Source organism: Macaca thibetana, chromosome 6, assembly GCF_024542745.1.
Source record: "Macaca thibetana thibetana isolate TM-01 chromosome 6, ASM2454274v1, whole genome shotgun sequence".
Taxonomy (NCBI): Eukaryota; Metazoa; Chordata; class Mammalia; order Primates; family Cercopithecidae; genus Macaca; species Macaca thibetana.
In genome coordinates, this window is record NC_065583.1 from 82,413,577 (window position 1) to 82,433,476 (window position 19,900).

Genomic DNA, 19,900 nt, shown 5'->3' on the forward strand with positions numbered 1-19,900 from the left:
CCTATATGTCTCTTCCTTTTTCTGGTTCTGATTTGTACCTTTTGCTCTAATAAAACTGTAATCGTAGTACAGCACTTTTTTGAGTTCTGCAAATCATTCTAGCAAATTATCGAACCTGAGGGAGTACAGGGAGAGTCTGAATTTGTGACCAGCTGACCTGAACTCAAGATGGCCCTGGGGACCTCAGAACTTGTGACTGGTGTCAGAAGTCCTAAGCAGACTTGGCAGTCTGAAGGACTTAACCTCAAGATTGACTAGATCCAGATACTTATAAATTCTAAATTTGAACTGAAAAAATCAGTAGAAACTCATGCTATTAAAAAAATTACTTTTATACATTTCCTAAATCTGTCCATTGAAACGGCCTAGAAGAAATGACTACCTCATAGCAATAAATACCCATAGCACCCAGATTGTGCAGATTGTGACTACTAAATGTTATTTCTGACTAGGATCCTTGGTTAATTTCATATCTAGGACAGGACATATATACCATGGACTAGATTGTATTACTGTACCAGAAAGCAAAAAGCCATCAAAGACTAGTAATAAATTGAGATGCATAAAACTCAAATATTTTAAAAATTCCGTTAGTTCATAATTCTATTTCCTAAAAGAACAAATTGATTGGTCCCTATTGTATATTGCTGGAGTATCAACTCTTTATTCTGAAGACTGATAAACAAAAGGAAAATAATTAAGCAAATTTTCTTCTTTTCCTGTACCAGTAGTATTCTGGATAACAAAATTGTAGAGTTAATACTTTTAATTAAGGAAAAATTTCCGGTAAAAAAATATGGAATGACCAAATTAGAAAAATCATCTTTCTGGCTCTTCCTCTTACCTTTGTATCCTCTGCCCTTTTCTTTCTCACCTCCCCTCCATTTCCCTTCCCTCTCATCTGTTTCTCTTCTCTTTCCTTCCTGAACAATTGAATCCTAAAGTCATTAGGTGAGGCATTGCAAGTAGGCACCCAGGTTGGAGGTCAGCGGAGACCAATGGCACTCCAGAGTGGAATGTCCTAGGCAGGATAAGTGTTTTAGTTATCTATTGCTACATAATAAGTTACCACAAGCTTAGAAACTTCCAGCCACACACATTTGCTCTCTCACAGTTTCTATGTTATCAGAATACAAGCACAGGTTATCCACATCCTCTGCTTAGGGTCTCATAAGGCTGAAAACAGAGCTGTCAGAGCTGTCAGCTAGAGCTGTGGTCACATCTAAGTTAGGAAGGATTCATTTCCAGGCTCACTAAAGTAGTTGGCAGAATTCAGTATCCGTGACAGTTTGACTGACAGTACCAATTTCTTGCTGGTTGTTGGCAGAAAACCACCATCGCCTCCTAAAAGCTTCCCACAGTTCCTTTCCAAACAGGGTTCCCCAACATAGTTACTTCCTTCCTCATAGCAAAGAAGGGAAGAAGACGCAAGCAGGATGCCCTACAATGTTATATAATATATACTGCATAATTATGCAATTATATTCACGTAATCACATGCACCCTGTCATCTTTGCCATATCAAATTAGTTTGAAGCAAGTCGCAGTTCCCATGTACACTCAAAGGGAGGGTATCACACAAGGAAATGATCACCAGGAGTCATGGATCATGAAGACTTCCTTAAAAGTCTGCCCACTACCATAAGAAAGATATTCATTCACCCAATTATGGGGTGTCAGAATCCAGATCAGATCTGTCAGAACCCAGGCTCTGTGCAAGTGAGTCATTTGTTGCAAGCAGTCAGACCCTGAGCAGTGTAAGAAATGCACCTTCACAAAGGGGGATGTCAGAGCAACATAATGAAGAGGACATCACACCATAGGATGACCTAGCATGGGGAGCCGGAGCACAAACATTGTAGGGACAGCTTCACCAGCAAGGGTGGCAAGGCATGGGGAGTCAGAACCCAAGCGGGGTGAAAAAAGCATACCTTGCAGCAAGGTAAAGACAGTGTCCATGCAGGTGCTCAGACTGAGTAATATGTTGGGGCCCAAGTGTAGGGAGGACATCTGCACAAGAAGGAGGTTATAATGGTGATAAACAATTGGATACAGAATTCTGGCGCATACAGGATAATTAATTTTTTAAGTAAATTTTTAAAAATATTTCTCAGATGTATAGAATTTTAGGAGTTTTGTGGAAGGAATAAGTTCAAGAGATCAATTGTATAACTTAGTGACTAAAGTTAATATATTCTTGAAGATTGCTAAAAGAGTAGCTATTAAGTGTTCTCACCACAAAAAAATATGTAATGTATCGTTAATTATCTCAATTTAGCCTTACTACAATGTATACATATTACAAAACAACATATTGTACATGATAAACATAAAATTTTTGTATGTCAATGAAAAATAAATAAATACCCCGAAAACATACCTCTTGGAGAAGAAAGTTAGAAAAAAACTAAAACGAATGATGTTGGATGAAAATAGAAGCGTTGGAGTGATTTTAAATATATTGAGATAGGCCAGGCATGGTGGCTCACAACTGTAATCCCAGCACTTAGGGAGGCTGAGGCAGGTAGATTGCACGAGCTCAGGAATTTGAGACCAACCAGGTAATATTGTGAAATCCTGTCTTTACAAAACATATAAAAATTAGCAGGTAATGCTGGCACATGCCTGTGGTCCCAGTTACTCAGGAAGCTGAGTTAGGAGGATCACCTGAGCCCAAGGAGGTCAAAGGGTCAAGGCTGCAGTGAGCCATGATTGGGTCACTGCACTCCAACATGGATGATAAAGTGAGACCCTGTCTCAAAAATAAAATAAAATAAAATAAAATAAATATATTGAGATAGATATAGAAATAAATATAGGCATAAATATGTGTACATATATGTGTGTAAATATGTATGTGGATATGTGGAGACATCAAAAAGTTTGTGGAAAATGAAATTAAAAGATAAAATAAAAAATATAAACTTTATTTATCCTTGTAAACTCAATCAAGTTCAAGACATTTGTAAGTGATTATACCAATCACTTAGTCCATCCCTAAAAAACTAAAGGACCTGGGAATTCAAACATGTCAATGTAGTGTTTTTTACACTATTTACTGAAGAAAAAAATGGGTGCCCTTTAAAGATTATTTGAAATCGGAAAACAAAAAGAAGTCACAAGTGGCCACATCAAGACTGGAAAGTGGATGCCTAATGGTTTCCTAGTGACACTTAAAAAATTGCTCTCGTTTGATGAGAGCAATGAGCAGAAACATTGTTGTGGTGGAGAAGGACTCTCTGATAAAGCTATCCCAGGCATTTTTTGCTAAAGCTTTGGCTAACTTTCTCAAAACACTCTCATAATAAGCATATATGATCATTCTTGGGCCTTCCAGAAACTAAACAACCAACATGGCTTGAGCATCCAAAAAAAAAAAGCTGTGGCCATAATCATTGCTCTTAACTAGTCCACTTTTGCATTGACTGAACCATTTCCATGTCTTGGTAGCCATTGCTTTGATTGTGCTTTGTGCTTTGTCTTCAGGATCATACTGGTAAACCCATGTTCCTTTTCCTATTACAATTCTTCAAAAAAATGCTTTAGGATATTGATCCCACTTGTTTAAAATTTCCATTGAAAGCTCTGCTCTTGTCTGCAGCTGATCTGGGTGCAACAGTTTGGCACGCATCAAGTGTGAAGTGTGCTCAACTTTAATTTTTCAGTCAGAATTGTGTAAACTGTACCAATTGAGATGTCTATGGTGTTGGCTATTGTTTCTGCTGTTATTTATCGGTCCTTTTTAATTAGGGCATGGACAAGATTAATTTTTTCCTCATAAATCGATATGGATTGTGTGCCACTCAGGGCTTCATCTTCAATATCATCTCATTCCTTCTTACCATGAGTTATATACATATATAAACTGCTGATGTCTTTGGGGCATTGTCCCATAAACTTTTCATCAGGCATCAGTGATTTCACCATTCTTCCACCCAAGATTCATCATAAATGTGATGTATGTTCTTGCTTCAATTTTAGAAGAATTTATGTTGCTCTGATAGGGGTCATTTTCAAACAGGTATCTTAGCCTTCTTAGTACCCCAAACTAGCTCCTATTCAAACACGTTATATCAAGTTCATATGAGTTTATTTTGGGTACAAAACAATTTTAAAATCCTTGAATAGCTTTCTTGTAATATGCATTTCTCGTAAGCTTTTTGAAGACCGCTCATCTATGTATACGTATGTGTATATGTAGCTCTGTCCACTGAGAGGGCCTGGAAGCAGTGACATAGCAATGGCAATGAGCACACCACATGTTCAGATCTTGATATTTAAGTATTAATCTCCACAAAAAGGAACCAGGGCTTCTTGGAGAAATGGCTGATTCCAGGGCTTGGCAAATAAAAGCTCAAGTTATGCCTGGATTATCTCCTTATATCAGAAAATAGGTAGGTGTTCAAGAAATAAAGGAGACATGTCAAAAAGACACAGAAGCCAACTTTTGAGGGACTCAAACCAAATCAATTTGAGCATCAAAATAAAAAAAAAATGGCAGTAATGAATTATAATTCATCAAATAAAATAGAATGAATCATACTGCTATAAATTAATACATTGAAAAATTTTTAAAGAGTTGTATATTCACATAGTTTCAAACTATCTCTTCATAAAATATTAAGTAATCACAAAGGAGGAAAGAGCAACTTCACAGTGGCAAAGTCTGACAGATACTGCCTTAATCAAGTGATGAAAGTGAACATCATCAGTAATGGTACAAATCAAAATCATGAGCTACCTGATAAGATGCAACAAGCGAACAGCATCACTTTTGTGATATTTCTTCCAAAGATGCATAACCTAAATCTAATCATCAGGAAACACAGCTGAATACTAGTTGAAAGACATACTACAAAATAAGTGGCCCATAATCTTCAAATGAGCCAAAGGCATTAGAGGCAATGAAGGACTGAGGAACTGTTGCAGATCAAAAGAGATTAAGAAGCGTGTCAATTAAAGATGATGCATAATTTTCAACTGGATCTTTTTGATATGAAGGATAACATTGAGATATTTGGTAAAACTTGAATGGGATCTGAGACTAGATCATAGTAATATGTTTATATTAATTTGCTAATTTTAATGGATGAGTTCTTGTTATATAGGAGAATAACCTTGCTTGTAGGAAATGCACACTAACATATAGGGAAGAGTTGGGCATCACATCATTAGGAAACTTTCAAAAGTACAGGAAAAGCAACAGTTTTCTTTTTTTTTCTTTTGAAGGTGCCAAGAACTTTATTTTATTTATTTATTTTTATTATTATACTTTATGTTCTAGGGTACATGTGCACAACGTGCAGGTTTGTTACATATGTACACATGTGCCATGTTGGTGTGCTGCACCCATTAACTCGTCATTTACCTTAGGTATATCTCCTAATGCTATCCCTCCCCCTCCCCACACAACAGGCCCCAGTGTGCGTTCCCCTTCCTGTGCCCAAGTGTTCTCATTGTTCAATTCCCACCTATGAGTGAGAACATGCGGGGTTTGGTTTTCTGTTCTTGCAATAGTTTGCTGAGAATGATGGATTAAGAAAATGTGGCACATCATATACACCATGGAATACTATGCAGCCATAAAAAGGATGAGTTTGTGTCCTTTGTAGGGACATGGATGCAGCTGGAAACCATCATTCTCAGCAAACTATCACAAGAACAGAAAACCAAACACCACATGTCCTCACTCATAGGTGGGAACTGAACAATGAGATCACTTGGACTCGGGAAGGGGAACATCACACACCAGGGCCTATTATGGAGAGGCGGGAGGGGAGAGGGATTGCACTGGGAGTTATACCTGATATAAATGATGAGTTGATGGGTGCTGACGAGTTGATGGGTGCAGCACACCAACATGGCACAGGTATACATATGTAATAAACCTACACATTGTGCACATGTACCCTAGAACTTAAAGTATAATAATAAAAATAAATAAAAAATTAAAAAAAAAAAGAAAATGTGGCACATGTACACCATGGAATACTATGCAGCCATAAAAAAGGATGAGTTCATGTCCTTTGTAGGGACATGGATGCAGCTGGAAACCATCATTCACAACAGTTTTCTGTACTTTATTGTACTTCCAAATTTTCTACAAGTTTAAGATTTGTTTACAACAAATTTTAATAAGAAAAAATGTACTATTTTGCAACCACAATTAAATGGTTAATCTAGACAACAATCAACAATGAATACATATATACAATGAATATATATATACAAAGATATAAGGTATCTTTTAAATATGGTATCTTATAGTTTTAGCTTGCATATGGTCTTTCTTATAATGACATCATAAGTCAGAGATGCACTGTTTGCTAATGAATCTATTATTAAGACCTTTGGAGCCATAGGAATAAATTATTTATATCCTAAAGAAATACAAGTGTTCCAGCATGATTGGATGTAAAAGAAAATCTATGTAGAAAATCAATGAAATATTCAAACATGTATTTCATTGAAAAATAAAATTACTCAATAAGCAAAAAAAATCTATTAATGATTTTCTAAGGAAAGTAATTTTATTCCAATTGCAAAACGCTTCTTGATAATGGGACTAGCAGAATATCTATAACACACTAAGGACCCAATAACTGTTTTTTATAAGTGAAAAGAAGATTAAAAATAGAGGGACGTAGAAGCTAGTCTGGAGGCTTTCCTTAAATCATGTATATTTAAAACATGCGGAGGGGGGAGAGGGGAGGGATTGCATTGGGAGTTACACCTGATGTAAATAACGAGTTGATGGGTGCAGCACACCAACATGGCACAAGTATACATATGTAACAAACCTGCACGTTATGCACATGTACCCTACAACTTAAAGTATAATAATAATAAATAAATTAAAAAATAAAAATAAAACATGCAACACAAAAATCCATACTGAATTCTTTCACCAAAAATTTACCGGGTTCATTATGCCCAATCTAGAACTGCTAATTCTGAATATTAAAGTGTCTAATGTAACTTACCCCACACTACTCAACTGTTAATACCCAGTAGTGAAAACAAATGGCTGCAAATTAAACATTCAAGTTTCCAGCAGCTTTTGTGTTACTCCCTTTCTTTTCTATCTCTTCTCTTAAATGGCTGCACAGGTGAATAAAGGTAATATTTGGAGGTGAGACCGATAGAGCAATTTAAAACCAATATAGAGTGGATCGAGTTTCCTGCAGAGGAAATAAACATTACAGAGCTATCACTGTGTGTGGAATGAATCTTCTGGGCTTAATATTTCATGTTAACTTTTTTCCTGCTGGAATTTATTTTAGAAAAGTCAAGCTAAAACATTCCCCTTTGGATCCAGGTGTGTCCTTTACTTTTGTCCTCAGTAGGAGTTCCACACATACAGAAGGAGAAATTGGCTTTTTTACAGTAGATCGATAAAAGCTTTAAGGGAGTGAGCAGGATGCCTCCCAGAAACATTTCTGTCTTTACGTCTCATAAAATGACCTCAATATCTAGAAGAAAAAATATTCTCTCTATTTTCCTATCCTCTTCTATTTTCCCATCTCACAGAGACTGCACATCGCTTACACCATGCAATACACAATGACAGCTAGAAGAGAGATTTATTGTATTCTGATACTTCTCAGTTTAGGGAAATCCTGCCACTATTCCATATCAGAAGCATGCATCCAGAGAATAGAGAGAATGAACTCGAATATTTAATAAAACTAAATATGCTATTAAACAAGTCAGTAATGTATCCTCCGTCCTGCTTTTTCCTCATCTTCCATTCCTCAATCTCCACATTCCCTTCTTATTCAATTCTTTCTTTCTCACATATATGTACAAAATTTAGCATACTATATTTCAGAATTGTGTTCAAAAGTATTAACTACCAGCATTTATCATTAAGGATAAAAAATATCTCCTTGGAAAAATTGATACAAATAATGTACAACTTTCAAATAAATTATACTAGCATTAGTGAAAACATTTTAAATTCTATCTTTACACATAATAATTTCCTGGAAAATAATCAGACTAAAAGAGGTTGCAGGTTACCATGTCATGGTTCTCCATGAAATAAATAATTTGATGAGAACTCTTGTAATTGGAATCTAGATGTCTTGACACACACAGTCTCAGAATTATGTTTTTTAAGCTAGTAAACTACAAAGAGAAGAAAATATGGGCTACAGCTTAAAAAATCTTGACTGACCTTTTTAGTTTTCTCAATATCTTTCAATACGTAGTTCTCATTTCAAGGTTGTGTGTGTGTGTGTGTGTGTGTGTGTGTACAACTGAAACAGTACCATGGAAAAGCCAATGCAAACTTGGCAGTTTCTGAATAAGGTTTGAAGACACCTTTCCACAGCCTTCCTTTAGATTAATACTGAGTTCAGTACTCCTAAGCATAAACTTCCACTGCCAGCACCTGAGTTAGCTCACTAACCTCAAAACTTACCTGGATCATTCATATCTAAATATTTGTGTATACATTTCTACTACTTGAATTATCTATTCCTGTGTTTCCAATATGATAGACATTAGCCACATGTGGTTATTTAAATTTTAATTAACTAAAATTATATAAAATTTAAATGTCAGTTCCTCAGTCATATTTGCTTCATTTCAAGTGATCAATTGCCACATGTGGCTAGTTGGTACCGTACTAGACAGTACAGATGTGAACACTCCCATCATCACAGTAAGTTCTAGTGCACAGAGCTGATCTATACGGCCTTTATCTTTGTGCATGCTGTTTGTTATTATACCCAGGAACCAATGCAAACCCTCTCCAGCTAAATTGCACACATACTTCAGCGCTTGCATACTCATGTTGACTCTCACTATTCTAAACTCCATACCTCTTGTTTTAATGGCCACTTGTCACTCCAATACTTCTTCATATTATTAAACTTTTTGTATGTATCTTTTCTCATCAACTGTATTCATTTAATCTTCAAATATTCACCGAGTACTTCACATGGTAGGCACTGTTCTGAATTCTGGGAGACCATGTTTATCAAAACAGACAAGAACATGAGCTCCTTCCAATCAGAGTCAATGCTTCTTTGATTTCTCTAGTACCTACAACAAAGTAAGGATACAGTAAGTGAATGAAAAAGATACTCATCAAGTAGCTATAGAGGTCTAAGTTTAAAAGAAATAAGTGGAAAACAAAAATAGGGAATATTTTGACAGGAAAAAATTTGATGCCTTCCCACTGGGTTTACAGTCTAAGTTAGATATGTTCATTGGGTCACTTACATAATATTTTATGATTACATTTATGACAGCATTCAACCCACTGTGTCATTTTCAGAATTTTTTAAACATCATCGAGTTATTAAGCCAATTAACTATCACATACACGAGGCTATCTGCTGAACTCTTTCATAGAAGAGAATATTTACCTTAATCATAAAAGGTGAAGCGTAATAGTTACAATAAAGGCTAAGCTACTTTTAAAAAGTGAGAAAAATTACTGGCCTATATAAGATATAATTTATTTCTCTTTCATGTAATGATCCCAAGGGGAGTGTTCAAGGTTGCTGAAGTGGCCTTGATCCACAAGGTCCTTCGGGCTCATAGGTGCCTTTCACCTTATTGCTTTACCACTTCCCCTAAGGTGTTATTTTCATCTGCATGTTTGAAGTTGTGTCACAAGAACATTATGTTCTATTTACAAGAAGGAAAAAAATACACAAAACCCAGGGTAGTTTTTGTTTTTAAGAAAATAAGACAAAAATTGTCCAAATCACTTCTATTTCCACTCCACTGGTGATAACTTAGTTGGTGAGCACCAGCACCCTTGACCAAGAGTCCCAAGAAATGTAGTTTCTAGTTTTGTGGCCATATGCTCCAACAGAGAGAGAGAGAGAGAGAGAGAGAGAACAGTAGAAGGAAATTGGGAGCAAAAAAATCATCTGCCAATCAAGTTACTTTAGCTGTGCTATCTGTAGAAGCTAATGTCTTAGATTTTTATTCCCTTTGTACATAACACATTAGGGAACTACCAAAAGGCTTCTAATCCTAAGCCTATGCCTGTTGAAGAAAGCACTATCGTGTTCTGTTCAGAATTCACATTGTCAGTTTCCAACATTTTACGTATGCCCTGGAAGAAGACTGGTAAAAGGAATGTTTATCAATTAATGAGTTTTAATAAATGTTATTGATTTATTATATTACTACTTTATAAAATATATGGGCCTGCCTCAAAGCTCATATGACTTCTGAGGACACCAGCAGAATGCAGCAAACAGAATTATAAATGCATTTATAATTCTTACACAGTGCATTTAGCATTAGCTCAGATGAAATTATAAAGTATGCAATATATGACATCTCTCTTTTTTCCCTATTTCAACATTCAGTATCTTCCCAAGAATAACACCAATTATCTTTAAAGGCTCCTCTCTTCTTAGAAAAAAACCAATATATATGAAAATCTCTAACATCTGAGTAAGTTTATTTCAAGTACTAGTCTCCAAGAGAATATTCACCTTTAATAGACATTCTGGAGACAAAAAAAAACTGAATCGGTAGTGGTATCATTTTAGGATCCAGACCTCTATATGAAACAAGAACTTAAGGTAATCTGATCCTTTATGGATCTTCCAAGTAATAGAATATAAGGATATAGCTCATTATAATCCACACATGGCCTGACCTGCCTGAATTCACATCATTTAACAACAATGTTTGTATTCCCTGTTTCTTGAACAACTTCACATGCGCAGTTCTCTCTAGTGACTAAGTTTGCCCACCAGTTATACCGTACATTGACATTGCCACCCAGGACAAACTGTTGAGTTTGATGCTTCCTTAGATGAAATGATTATGGTCTTAGAATTCTAGTTTATGGCAATGACCCAGAAAATTATAAGAATATTGCCTGCTGGCAACCTTGAAACATATATCTCATTGAACCCAGTCCTTGGCAATGTCACTCAGACTCAAATATTAACCCACAAACTTGTCTCAGCTGGCAGCTAGGTTGCAACTAATACAAACAGATAGGTAGGTATAGGTATGTAGACAGACACATAGTTTGATACATACATAAATAAAAAAAGAGATGTAATTCATATTCATTTCTCTAAATCCCGTAATTGTTCAACCATATTCAAATGTTGGTTTTAAAAAAACACCTTGTTATGATGGTGTTAGAAGACTTTTAGGAATAAAATCTTAATAAGGAAAAATACAGTGTTCTAGGTTTTTATTGTGACATAAACAGGTATTATTATGATCTCTCACATTTCTAACTTGACCTGAACAGCCAGACAGCTTTTTTGGAATCTCTGGCTGATTGCATTCAGAAAGAACCTGGAGCTCAATGAAATCCTCTGAAGTCTCTGTTGGACTAATATCCAAGATGACTCACTCATATGACCGACAATTGATACTGACTGCAGGATGGGGCATTCACTGGAGCTGTTATCCAAGTCTCCGACACATGGCTCCCATGGGGCTTTAAGCCATACAGTACGGTGGTTTCATTCCAAGAGTATCAATTCCAGAAGACAAGAGGAAAAGCTGCCATTGCCTTAAGATATAAACTTGTTGGGAGGCCGGGGAGGGTGGATCACTAGGTCAGGAGATCGAGACCATCCTTGCTAACACGGTGAAACCCCGTCTCTACTAAAAATACAAAAAATTAGCTGGGCGTAGTGGCGGGCGCCTGTAGTCCCAGCTACTCGGGAAGCTGAGGCAGGAGAATGGCATAAACCTGGGAGGCGGAGCGTGCAGTGAGCCGAGATCGCGCCACTGCACTCCAGCCTGGGCGACAAAGCAAGACTCCGTCTCAAAAAAAAAAAAAAAAAAAAGATATAAACCTGAATACTTGCACTGCATCATCTCTGCCTTATTCTAGTTTCAAAGCAGTCACAGTGGTCACCCAGATTCAAAGGAGGGACTATAGCCTTCACTTAACAATGGAGAAGTGTCAAAGTATTTATGGACATCTTTAATTGGTCACACACGGCTACATACTTACTGCAGATGTAAGGAACAGCAAAAAGATTATTAAGAAACTTTCCTTGTAATAACAGGTAATTAAAGTAAAAGTGATACTTTAGAACAAAATAATTGACTTTCAATTACTTCAAATGAAGTTCATCTTGCCTCTGAGGAATTTTTAAAGTCCTGTTATGATTATTATTTTGTAAGTAATGAAGTTCTCTTTAACAGAACCAAAAGCTTAATAATTAAAGTAAGATCCTAAGGTAACAATAAATATAAAAAATAAAAACTTAATGGTTAAAGTCAGAATACCCTAAATTGTAAGGAAAGAAATAATGAACAAGTCTTTTATGAAAAAGCAACAAGGATAAATTTAAATTAATACATCAGCTACCACCTGTTCATCATTCAAAGTGAATTTTAAATAGAGAGATCTAATTTCCCCAAAGATATGCCAATTACACATAGAACATTTGTAAACAAAAAGGCACTGTGGCAGAGACAGACTGTTTGCCAATTCCATTTTCTCTTTCTAGCACTCAAGAAGACTACATATCCCTGCTTCCTTTGAAGTTAGTTAGGGCTACTTCATTGGGTCCTGCAATGTATACAGAATTGATGAGTGCAACTTCCAGAACTAGCCATGAACAACCTGTGTGATTCTGCATGCTTTCCTTCTTGGCTTCTTAGCCAGGCAGATGAAGGAGATCCAGTGGAAGACTCCTAGTGGCCTCTGAGTGTCAACAGAGACAAGTCACCCTCTGGTACAGCTATGCCCTGTCAACCACCTGATATAATCAAGACAAAATATAATTTGTTGTGCTAAGCCACCGACATATATGAGTGTTGCTTGTTACAGCCATTTGCATTAAATAGACTGATCAAAGTATTTAAAAAAGTGAAAGTTAGTATCCCAACTCCATCCTAAAAGAGACACTACAATCACTTCTTTTGGAATATTCAATATCTTAGAAATTCAAAGTTGACAGGCACCATAGATGTCATCTGGCTGATCTATTTACTCAATGCCAATAACCACGCACTATCATCAATGAATAAAACACTTATAAACACCCTGACTCAGAAAAACATACAGTGAGAAAAGCAGGAGTGTGGAATCTTGTGTTGCCATGACGACAAGAACCTAATTCCACTTCAAAAGGATCACCAGCTCCTGTATGAAAAATAAACTTCTCTTCCAAATAAGGTTTTTAAAGTGTTACATGTAGAAAGGAAAGTACTGAACATCTCACTCCAAATAACTGATGACATTTTTCAGTACCATCAATACCAACTATGACCAATAATAGTAAAAACCAGTTTGGTTTCCTTAGGTATCCCTAAAATGTGAATGCCAACAACAAAATGAAAATTCCAGATAACATTGTATGCCAGGGAATAAAGTAGCTTTGCCTTGAATGATAATAATCATATAAGCTTGGTAGTTGCCTCAAAAATGAAATGCTTTGATCTAATAAGCTAAACTTACGTATAAACTCATATTCTAAAAGTCTTGCTGCTTTAAGTAAATACATGATTACATCAACACTGCATGATACTGAAGTTCTTTGAAGTTGTGTGATAGCAATATTATAGATATAGGCCATTTTTGAATTTTAAATCCTACAGATCATTCAGTCCAAATTAGGAAACTGAGACTCAGAGAAGTCTAGTAACTCAACTAAAGCCACAAGGTAAATTAATGCTTTTTTGTACTATTTTACCATTTTTGTATTACTACACTGTTGATACTATTTTTTTACTGTACAGTGTTTTCTATTAAAAGTAATTAAAGTACACATACTTCCAATAATTACTTTACAATGCTTACATAGTCAATATTGTAATCTTTATGTTTTTTTAATTTTTTGCCAAAATTATACTTCAGCATGTAGCAGTAACTTCTAAAGTAATCTGACTCTAAGAAGCTTATGAAACAATATATTTATTTCTTAACTGTTTCAAACTCTTCTTTGTCCTTTACTGTCCTTTGCAAAAACTAATGCTGTAAAACTTTATCAAGTTGTATTAATTGTAAAAAAAAAAGTATCTAATAAAAAATTGCCGTTAATATATATCTCATTATAAATATAACAAATTTTAGGTGTATAGCATTATTATTCCAGTTGTATACATTAACCAAGTTATCCAACATTAAAGTCCTGCTATAATGAATATACAGGAATACTTTTTAATTAAATTATTGAAGAACCTGAAATTGAATTTATGTGTTTATAAATAGCAATTACACTATATTACATTTGGAGTGTTTCTAAGCTGGCTGAAAACAATTCATTTATCTAATTAGGTAGATGCACAATTGAAATTACACTCACTGTTAATTTCTTAGTATTTTTTCTTTGAAAATATAAAGGTACATATCTGTTAAGCCTGTATTCAAACTGACGTAGATACATAATCAAATTCCAAATAAAATATTTTTGTATATTAATAATGACAACATTTAAATGACAAGAAAAATTAAGTGTGGAGGAAATATCTATTCTCACATTTTCAAAAATGCAAAGAATGGGGAAGGTTAACAAGAAGCTTATAAACAAATAAGTCTTTTCCTTGAGCCCCTTGTAAACTCTAATTATTTTTAAGCCTTAGCATTGAAAAATAATCAGTTTAAAAAATAGATCCATCAATATTCTGCCTCAGGTAATTCCTTATTTATTTTAGATAAAGGTGGAAGAGCAAAACTACGGAGAAGGACAAATATATGGATTGATAATACATGAGTTTCCCATCTTTCACCACTACTAGAACCTTGCTTTTCTTGAGGTTTTCTTTGCATCACAACCAACATCATAAAGTAGATAGACCCACCTCCTCGCAGTTTCCCCACACACACACACACAAACGCTGAAAGGAGATCTAGTCTTAACCATCATTATTTGGCATGTATTAGGAACGAGGTCTGAATAAAAACAGAAGCAATGAGCTAGACATACCTACCAGCAGCTCATTTCCTATGCTATATCGAATTTGATATTTATTTAACAAATGTCTTCTTTGATTTAACCCTTTTTCCATCTTAATAAAATTAGTATGGCATTGAAAAGAGATTATGGGTCTTATTTTTAATCACAAAACAGAAATAATAAATATTCAAATGGAAAAAGTAATTTTGGCAGCAGGAGATTTATAAATTGTCCCTTTATCTAAAGAACCACACCGTCTCTTTATTCACAGACATACCTGTGTGGAATTACTGACAGAATAATATGAATATATGATAAAATCATCATCAACATCTATACTTGAGACTGGCCAAAGATATTTGTCTCCATCTCAGTGTAAAAATCTCAACACAATCACAAAATGTTGTAAGGTTTTTGTGTGTGTTTTCTGTTTGGTTTGGTTTCAGAATAATGCATCTTGTCCACTTAATGTAATGAAAATCAGTGATAAAATGTTAAAGTGAAAATTAAAAACTCAAATTTAATTTTAAAAATTTATTTCTATTTTTAATATAACTAGAAGATAAAGTTTTCTTAACACCATCAATCACATTATCTTTGGACACTGAGGTCCAACCCTAATGTGGGAACTTAGGAACCAGTCCATCTCTTTGCCAGTTTGGTGGCCTTGGGGAAAAAGTTGTCTGTTAGCTTTCCCTCTATATCCTTTGCTCTTCAACTTTTCTCCTCCATTACTTAGCCTGAGAACCCTGGCAATTTCTCTATAAAAAAGAAGTGGTCATGATTGAGATATTCGATGTGCAAGACTAAAATCTAATAAAAGAAAAATTGGGGCATTATGAGTAACTCATAACCTAGGAACTAAACAGGAGTAAATTGAGGACAAAATGACTGAAATACATGAAAACAAATGTCCATAGTCCATGGATATATTTTCAAGAAAAATATATTTAAAAGAAAATAACGCTTCTAATCCCATCTCTTATAACTAATTTTCAGTGTTCTTACAACTAATATTCAGTTATTGGGTATGTCTTGCAACATTTAGATGTGTAAGGAAGGAGATACAAGTGACTCCTGTCACACTCTGGCCAATGTTTAGTGTGTTTTCAATGCCAGTCTTTACGGACACTGGTCAGCTCCCTCTGGCATCTCTTTAACATTAATGAAAAATAGTAGATGCCATGTTAGATTAGAAGCCCCACTAATTAGAAATACAGAAGAAAAGAAGAAGCATCCATGACTCTTGAGCAATGAGTGCCTCAGATTTGATTTATAACTGGGTCGTCTGAATTATATTACTCAAGTTTACTTAGCAAGTAAGGGATGAAATTTGTTTAATCCATATTTTTGCTTAAAGAGAGGACAATGAGGACAATAAAATCCAACCCCTTCAACTTTACCAAGCCACAGAAAAACACCAAACCATACTAGAAAAAAGTGTAATCTCCTGATGTAAATCATTAAATTTCTAGATTTATATCCTATATGGAGAGAATTTAAGAATACACATGAGGATAACTGCAAAATAATGCAGCAGCACTTCCAAATCTAATGAAATGTTATTTTAAGTGTTTTATAATATGGTTATATCATATATAATAAGATCTAATTTGTATATAAAACAAATGTGTTTATTTGCAATATGTTTCATAATAATTTTATCCTATTATAGTTTTCACTTTGGCAACAAATATATTTAGACACATTTATTACTATCCAGAGGTCTAAATAATGTTCATTGAAATGTTGGGCATAATGGAATGCATCAAATAAATAGTAGCAAATACAGAGCTTGATGACTAAAAAAAGACATAAATTAATAAATTATATATACCTGAAAAACATATTTAATGCACTGGAAAGATACTGTGCTGTGGACATGCAACTTTAGAATTAATAAAACACTGCATATACCCCAAACATCATTATGTAAAACCAAAGCCTGTGATAACTAGCCCTGAAGACATCTATGCATACCTATGCATATTATATCTTTCTGTAAGTGAAAATTAGTTACTCATATTATTTAGCACTGAGAATATCTGAAAGCCTGTTTTTTAGAAAGAAAATAGGCACACTCAAGCAAGAAGATTATAGATAACAACAGAGTTCCTTTTGGTTATTCTTTATCTCCATTACTATAGGTCTTTCTCACTCAGTTCATTCTTGCTGGGTATGGTATGAAGGGAAGTAAGATAAACAAGTCATTTTCCAAAGGTGTTCACTTGCTCTAGAAGCTATCATGAATTTAATTACATGCCACCTACCAATTTTCTGACCACTTTTTTTAAAAAACAAACCTTAAAAAGCTGTTTAGCTTTTATAGATTTTTAGAGTGTCCTAGATCTACCTTTGAGAAAGGCCAAGAATGTCTCCCACACTCCCATTATTGGTTTGTCTGTGTTTGAATTCTAAAGACTCTCTAATTTTCAAGGCAGCCTGCCACCACCAAAGAGAGAGACAGCAGAGAATATTAGGAAGAAAAAAAAAAGCAAACAACCTCAAGAAGAATTAAAAAGAATGAGAAGGAGGGGCAGTTCCAAGAAGGCCAAACAGGAACAGCTGCAGGCTACAGCTCCCAGCATGAGCGACACAGAAGATGGGTGATTCCTGCATTTCCAACTGAGGTACCGGGTTCATCTCACTGGGGCATGTCGGACAGTGGGTGCAGGACAGTGGGTGCAGCCCGCCGAGCGAGAGCCAAACCAGGGTGAGGCATCGTCTCACCCAGGAAGGGCAAAGGGTAAGGGAATTACCTTTCTTACCCAAAGGAAACCGTGACACACAACACCTGGAAAATCAGGTCACTCCCACCCTAATACTGCGCTTTTACAAGGGTCTTAGCAAACAGCACACCAGGAGATTATATCCTGCACCTGGCTTGGAGGGTCCCATGCCCACAGAGCCTCCCTCATTGCTAGCACAGAAGTCTAAGATTTAACTGCAAGGCAGTAGCGAGGCTGGGGGAGGGGCACCCACCATTGCTGAGGCTTGGGTAGGCACACAAAGTGGCCTGGAAGCTCAAACTTGGGGGATCCCACTGCAGCTCAAGGAGGCATGCCTGCCTCTGTAGACTCCACCTCTGGGGACAGGGCATAGCCAAACAAAAGGCAGCAGAAACCTCTACAGATTTAAATGTCCCTGTCTGATGCTTTGAAGAGTGTAGTGGTTCTCCCAGCATGGAGATTGAGATATGAAAATGGACAGACTGCCTCCTCAAGTGGGTCCCTGACCCCCGAGTAGCCTAACCAGGAGGCACCCCCAAGTAGGGGCAGACTGACACCTCACACGGCCGGGTACCCCTCTGAGACAAAGCTTCCAGAGGAACAATCAGGCAGCAACATTTGCTGTTCAGCAATATTCACTCTTCTGCAGCCTCCACTGCTGATACCCAGTCAAACAGGGTCTGGGGTGGACCTCCAGCAAACTCCAAGAGACCTGCAGCTAAGGGTCCTGACTGATAGAGGGAAAACTAACAAACAGAAAGGACATCTACACCAAAACTCCATCTGTACGTCACCATTATCAAAGACCAAAGGGAGAGAAAACCACAAAAATGGGTAAAAAGCAGAGCAGAAAAGCTGAAAATTCTAAAAAGCAGAGTGCCTCTCCCCCTCCAAAGGAATGCACCTCCTCGCCAGCAATGGAACAAAACTGGACATAGAATGACTTTGACGAGTTGAGAGAAGAAGGCTTCAGATGATCAAACTTCTCCGAGCTAAAGAAAGAAGTTCGAACCTATCGCAAAGAAACTAAAAACCTTGAAAAAAGATTAGACGAATGGCTAACTAGAATAACCAAAGCAGAGAAGTCCTTAAATGACCTGATAGAGCTATAAACCATGGCATGAGAACTACGTGACAAATGCACCAGCTTCAGTAACTGATTCGATCAACTGGAAGAAAGGGTATCAGTGATCAAAGATCAAATGAATGAAATGAAGTGAGAAGAGCCGTTTAGAGAAAGAAGAGTAAAAAGAAACAAACAAACCCTCTAAGAAGTATGGGACTATGTGAAAAGACAAAATCTACGTCAGATGGGTGTACCTGAAAGTGACAGGGAGAATGAAACCAAGTTGGAAAACACTCTGCAGGATATCATCCAGGAGAACTTCCCCAACCTAGTAAGGTGGGCCAACATTCAAATTCAGGAAATACAGAGAAAGCCACAAAGATACTCCTTCAGAAGAGCAACTCCAAGACGTATAATTGTCAGATTCACCAAAGTTGAAATTAAGGAAAAAATGTTAAGGGCAATCAGAGAGAAAGGTCGGGTTACCCACAAAGGGAAGCCCATCAGACTAACAGTGGATCTCCTGGCAGAAACTCTATAAGCCAGAAGAGAGTGAGGGTCAATATTCAACATTCTTAAAGAAAAGAATCTTCAACCCAGAATTTCATATCCACTTAAGTTTCATAAGTGAAGGAGAAATAAAATCCTTTACAGATAATCAAATGCTGAGAGATTTTGTCACCACCAGGCCTGCCCTACAAGAGCTCCTGGAGGAAGGAGTAAACATGGAAAGGAACAACCGGTACCAGCCACTGCAAAAACATGCCAAAATGTAAAGACCATCAATGCTAGGAAGAAACTACATCAACTAACAATCAAAATAACCACCTAACATCATAATGACAGGACCAAATTCACACATAACAATATTAACCTTAAATGTAAATGGGCTAAATGCTCCAATTAAAAGATACAGATTGGCAAATTGGATAAAGAGTCAAGACCCATCAGTGTGCTGTATTCAGGAGACCCATCTCACATGCAGAGACACACATAGGCTCAAAATAAAGGGATGAAGGAAGATCTACCAAGGAAATGGAAAACAAAAAATGACAGGGGTTGCAACCCTATTCTCCGATAGAACAGACTTTAAACCAACAAAGATCAAAAGAGACAAAGAAGGCCATTACGTAATGGTAAAGGGATCAATTCAACAACTAGAGCGAACTCTCCTAAATATATATGTACCCAATACAGGAGCACCCGAATTCATAAAGCAAATTCTTAGAGATTTACAAAGAGACTTAGAC